We start from the raw sequence: 6,577 nt of genomic DNA, 5'->3' as shown, positions 1-6,577 counted from the left end.
GATTTTTTTTCAATTTAATATTTTCCCATGACTTTCTCAACCTTCAAAGTTCTTTAATTTACCTATTCTAACTCTGAAAACTCACTGACTTGCATTTTTCTTGGATTATTATTATTAAGTATTCTGCTGGGTAAATCTGAAATAATTTAGAACTGTTAATCTCAAACCTTATAAGAGGGAAGAACACTTAATTTGTTTAAAGTATTTATGTTGATGAAAATTATTCATCCAGTGGAACTGGATTATAAACCAGTTAGTTTATACACTACTGAAGTCAGTTATTTTAGATTATTCCAAGAGCCTAAGAATAACAAACAAGGCAAAAATGAATTCTTTAACTGAGAGACTGCTAACTAGAAGAATAAACAAAACAAAATCAGAAGGGATTTAATGGCATAGTGGTAAATGGATAGAATGCATGCAGGAAATCTAAAATTATTTTATTTCTCTCCCTATTTTTGCTTATTTTACAGCACCAAGTTAGTCCATTGGAAGTCAGCCTCCATTTATAATATTTTAACTGATGGGAGCCCCTGGCTAAAATGGCATTCAAAATCTCCATCAGTACCATTCACATAAACAGGAGCCCAAAGGAAACACAGACTGAATTAACTGAGGTGAGGTCCATGTCGAGGCATGGAGTCACAGACTTCATGCTAAAGTTCTTTTCTGCCTGGCCTCCTTTGGCATGTAACTGTGTACCCCTTTTTTCTGACAGACTGCAAGTGACAGAAGTGCTCCAGTGTTCAGGGGCTCTTGCAGCAACCACCAGCCTTTGCTTCAGCTCTGTCTGTGTATGGGTCATTAATTTCCACATCATCAGTGCTGAGAATGAAAGTACAAATGACAATTGATTAAAACATTCTGTTTAGTGAACTCAAAGGAACCTCATAAAGTTGTTTCTGTCCCTATCTGGCGGAATAGCAGTGGCGTGTAGGCAAGTAGCCATGTGGCTATGTGAAGCCACCCTGCTGTGCAGAACTGGGCATCTTACTTGATATTTGTGAGTTTTCATTGGCAATGAGGACTGTAAAGTACCCTGCAATTGCAGGGAACATGATTTGGAACAACATAAAAATAACAATGGGAAAATGGTCCATCGGTTAACAAAATCCGTTTTCTGTTGTAGAGGAATTCGCATGAAAATTCCTGGGTTAAGTGTGGCCTCCTTTTGCTATATTACAATACATTATTGTGGGTGATTCTTTTGAAAGCTTTTGTGGGACAATAAGCATCAGATTCAGTTATCTCTGAATGGCATTTAATTTGAGATATTCTTGGGCCCAGTGTGTGGTATCCAGATGCTCCAGAACAGTGTGGGCATCCTGTTTGTCCTGTGTCACATCTGCCAGACACATGCACATGTCTGAAATGCCCTAAAGCATCCCAAATGGCACTCGGTGTCTGAGTCTGCTGAATCAATCCTTTGGTGTAAGCTCACTTTCAGGTGAGCTTAAACTGAAGCTGGGTTTAAGCCAACTAATGTAGGAACCAACTTTAGTTGAACTTAAAGTCTTGTAAAAGAGCTGAGCATCTCCTATATTTCTGTTCTGTCTTTCTCATAGTCCCATGAATATCCTAAGTGGACCAAATGGCCCTAGTCACCTGCAAATATAGGCATGTGCAATTCATGCAACTAGATTTTATCCTTAACATTTACTTGATTTCTGTTTAGGCTCCTACATCCTGTGTATGAAACCATACCTGTCACTGAAGTCTACCATGTCAGTTCAGTCTATTTGCTGTTCACTAATACACTCGTCCCCCTTAACTCTTAGCAACATAATGTGTGTGGGATCAGAGTGGTGAACACAGAAATTAAACAAATGAAAATGAAAGACAATTCCTTCTCTTTATTTAATAAATCAAATACAGTGGCTTATGATTTCTGGTGGAAGGATCAATTCAGTCCTGCCACTGTCTTAACATGCTTTTTAACACAGAAGATCCCCATTGTTATACAAGTTTTTTCCTCCAAGTTACATCTCTGTTAGAATCTGCTGTTCTTATCCATTTTGAATTTTCCCAGGTTAACTCAAGTTAGAGCCCATAGTTTTTTGTTTTCCAGGAATAATATAAAAAAAATATAAAAAAATATAAAAAGCTAGTTTTCTATATCAAGGAAATATTTCTTTTTAGGTGACAGGTGAAAGAGGCATAGATGTTTGGCATATTAGCATCTGATTGTAGTTATCTTTTAAAATAAAGATGCACACAGTAGAAATGTGATACTTGTCAGGTTCCTACTACAAAAACATATTTCAAAGCTGCACAGTTCAAGTCACCTTGAAGAGCTCTTTACCGAGCCCCAGGAAGAGCTCCAGTTCAAAGGCCATCAAAAGGGTGTGAGTTTCATAGCAGGAACACAGAACTTAGTTCTCTCAAAGAACTTAGCCTCTCAAAGACAAATGGAGGCAGAGCTTTAGAATATGTCAAAAGAAACAATTTTATAATATTGTAGTGACAAATTAGAAACTGATTTATTCTGTGTTTTACTGAGGTAAATTTGATTGATACTGTGGACCAATGAGCTATTTGTGCTTGGTAATTTGGCATCATACTACTTCCATTGAGGTCCCTGAGCTGTGTCAAGGGTGGACCACAAGAGGTATTCCATAAGAATAAATCCATGCCCTGCAGCTGCCAGAAGAGGTAGGATCAGCAGAAAGAGTTCATGGCAGCTGGAAGGATCAGACAAACAGATGGATATCTCTGATACAAAACTATCATGCTTTGGTGGCAAACCCCTTCAGTGCAGCTCCCACTTACTAAAATTCCTGGTGCCCAGATAGAAATTTATATTCTTGATGATGGAAAATTATCAAAAATATAAAGAAACTATTTTTTGTAAAGAAATATTATGTTATGCCTCAGCTTTTCCCACCTAATCCATTCTCCATTCACAAAGATTGCCAGCTTTTCTCAGCAAAGCAGTCTCTTGTCTTGGAAGTCATCCCACTGAATCTCTGTAGGAGTTCCTGGGCAGAAACTCACTATTTCACTAAATTTCACCAGTCAAGTTTCACTGAAATCATTTGGACGGTGAAGGGTGCTTGTGGAATAGGCTGCATCTCCACAACAATTATTGAGACAGCAGCATATGCAGCAATTTGACTGTGACATTAAAACCATGCACCCTAGGCTCTCAGGCAGGTGACATAGCTAGACTGATATTGCCCAGCAATTTTCCAGCTTGTGCAGCTGTTGAGAACATGTGGAGCTTAATGTTTCTGTGCTTAGTGAGTCTTCCTCTTGCTCTCTCTTATGTAAACACACACAGACCACAGCCTGTCTTTACTGAGCGCATCGAACATTAACAGACTTGTTTTCAGAACAAGAAAGTAATGGATTCAACTCTTAATTATTGAATAGCTGTGTTGTCTTTTTAACAAATCTGAATTTATTTGCCAGTTCTGTAATACTTTGATACTGGCAAAGATTTTATTTGTGAGTGCATTCTGCTACATCTGTAGGCGAGTCTGAAAACCCTAAAGCACAACTTACTTCTTCCTGATTATACTGAATATTTTACAGGTATGGAAACATTGCACTTTAGTTGGCTACAGTAATTTACATAGAAAGGTAAGTGCAGCTAATTTCAGTGCCAATTAAGCAGAATTTTACAGCAGCATTGGGTTAAGTCCAATCTGTCTTTTTAATTGTGCTGCGACAGATTATTACATTATTCATATAAATAATAGAAGAAAACTTCAGCTGCTGAAGGGTAAAGGGCCTTGTATAAAAAGGGTTTAGTGTAATTTTGTTCTGCATTCCAACAAATACACAGCCATCAATATCCTTGCTTCCATATGACAGAACTTTTCACATTAATTAATAACTATTTTGGTCTCAGTATGAATAATTATTTAAAACAGATAAAATTGCCTGCATGCTTTTAAATGGAAAGACCATGTAACAACTACATTGCCCTGCAGCATTATTTAATAATTCAGCAAATTCAGATCTTGAGAATTTTAGTAATTAAACTCCAAAATGAAAAAAAAATGCATAAAACAGCCAATTCAAGACAGAAAGAAAATTCCAGTCTTTTGCCAAATTATGCTTTGGATGGAAGAACACTATGCAACAGATATTGAATGCTAATCCTTCTATAACCAAGGTATTTTGAAAACCACCTGACAGGAATTTATATTCCTGTGTTTGTGTTAACTACTGGAGGAAAACTTCAGGGTAAGGCGGTAAGGCAACCAGCTCCTAGAACCACATAAAGAATCACTGCTAGGAATGACCCTGTCTCCGCAAAAATGGGGGTTTTGATCTCAGAAAGTGGAAAAAAAGTTTGTTTTGAACTATTGGTACTAAGATATGGGGAAAAGATATGAACCTGTTGATCATTTGGCAAATCACACTAGTGCACTTACCTGTGCAAAAGCTCAGCCTTGGAAACAATTACTGGTTCAGTCTGGAGTACAGGAAGGACTAACCTACAGAGGAAATTAGATCAGGGATAACTGGAAGACCTGTGAACCTTCAGCTTTGGGAGGAGACACTGAGACTTGCAGACTGGAATAGCATTCCCTATTTAGTAATCACAGTCCCCAAATGATTACCTTATTTGCCTTTCATCTCCAAAAAAAAGGTTGCACCTGCTTACAAGATGTCAGTTATTTTGATTTTTCTAATACTGAGCTTTAAGGCTGACTATCTATCCCAGGTACAGTAGATAAAATGGGTACCACAGAAGTTTTACACTGAAAAAAGTTGAATCTCTCTTTTAATACAGCCTCTTTCGTAGCTATGTCTAACTTCAATACATTGCCAGAGGTGGTGTGTGTCAAATGTAACCCTCCTTGATAAAAAGGGAATAGTTTCCAAAAACTGGTGAAAAAAGGTAACCAAATGAGTTAGAGTAAGATCTAGAAAAACCACTAATGGTGCAGAACTCTGTATGTGCAGACCAAAACTTTGGACAAAATTCATAATGGAGGTACACTTCTTATTAAGTCTATCCAGACATTAAATCTCGCATAAATGAGATACTTTTAGAAATTATCTTTCAAATTAAGCCCTTAAAACAGAAATAATTCCCATTACCTACTTTATCCATTATTTACTCCACCCTGAGCCCTGATTTAAAGTCCCAGTTATTTCAGTACTAAATCTGATTTTGAGAACTTTGTTAATCCAGGAAAGTGTTTAATACTGAGCAGAGCACACTGCTTATTATGAGAACAAATAGAAAACAAGATAAAAAGACAAACAAACAAACCCCCAAACTGAAAAGGCAAACTGAAAATCTACGTCAGTGTAATGATCACAATAAAACACATGCCTCAATACGGTTGTTTCAAGAACAAATTATATTACATTTATAGAAATACAACCCATATTGAAGCATTAATCACATCACTATCTCTTTTGTACCATTAATATTTTGTACAGACCTACGTGCATTTTTCTGCCATAAAAAACCCTCACGCTTCTGAAGGATGCACCACTGTTAAGAGCAACTCCCTGTTGAGAGTTCCTTCCAGCTACTGTAATTCCAAAATATATATTCTAAAGAGAAAGCAGTTTACTAGAAAAGTATGTAGCAGTATTGAATAAGTTTGTGCATATCCATCAGGCAGTGCATGGCTTTCAATAAGGAGTTTTCATCACTGTGCTTCCTTTCTTTTTCAGATAGTTTCATCTTCTGTGATTTGATGTTTAAAACCATCTGATCTTCAAAGCCTTCAAAGAAGACACAAGAAAAGGACATCTTTCATTTTTCCTATGACTATATGTCAAGTCTCCCCAGTACAATGAAGGAGAAGACCCCAATTGTTGAAATGCAAAATCAGAAGATTTAGAGCTAGAAATGAGCTTTCATTTGTCCTCTCAACTAGGGTTTTGCTGTTTCAAAAACGTTGTCCTTTGGGGGTTTGTGAGTTATAAACAACTCAGGCCATACAAAGACTGAGAACAAAAATTCTCATTTCCCTGGCAGCTGGAAAATACTTTCCTTCATTCAAGATCATCTTTCTACCTTTCATTTTCACTTACTGTATTTTCTCACCTTCCCTGCACAAAACCAAATAATCAGGCAAACAAGATAACCCCAAACTTTACAACTGTCCTTCCTTTCTACTTTTATTACTAGGCTGGAGTTTAGATGGAACTGTTTTGTCTACTATCTTATGCTGTATTCTACATTCCCTTCAGGACAGTCATAGAAGATATGTCTAATTATCAGTGATTTTTTTCTGAAAATTAAATATTAGAAACAAATTAATATGGGTGTATAAATGTCTTTTTTTTAGGGGTGAAAAAGAAGAGTACACATTCTAGAAGGTCCTTTGTGGGTTTAAGAAGTCAATCAATACAGCAACCACAAACTGCAGGTTACAAATAACTCATGCTGGAAATAAAGAGTTGGAATTACATGTTAGAGAAGCATTCCTAAGATATTCCTAAAATACATTAATGTAAATACTTAAATGGATAGTGCTGAAAAATAGATAATTTGGTAATTATCGAACTGTGCATGGAAATACCATTTAAGTGCCTAAATGAATTGTCTAAATTAATGAGATATTCTATTTACTATGGTTATAATTTACTATCGCATGACTGC

The 6,577-nt window shown here is 36.5% G+C and overlaps 1 long non-coding RNA gene across 1 annotated transcript; it reads left to right on the top strand.

Moving 5' to 3' along the window:
* Positions 1–479: 479 nt before the first annotated feature.
* LOC107201355 lies at positions 480–6,235 on the top strand. Its single transcript, XR_004496640.1, has 2 exons — positions 480–617; positions 5,644–6,235. It is a non-coding gene; the product is annotated as an uncharacterized LOC107201355 (long non-coding RNA).
* Positions 6,236–6,577: the final 342 nt, after the last annotated feature.

The sequence above is a fragment of the Parus major genome, chromosome 3, assembly GCF_001522545.3.
Source record: "Parus major isolate Abel chromosome 3, Parus_major1.1, whole genome shotgun sequence".
Taxonomy (NCBI): domain Eukaryota; kingdom Metazoa; phylum Chordata; class Aves; order Passeriformes; family Paridae; genus Parus; species Parus major.
The sequence above is the reverse complement of the archived record's forward strand: the minus strand, read 5'-3'. Positions and strand labels throughout refer to the sequence as shown.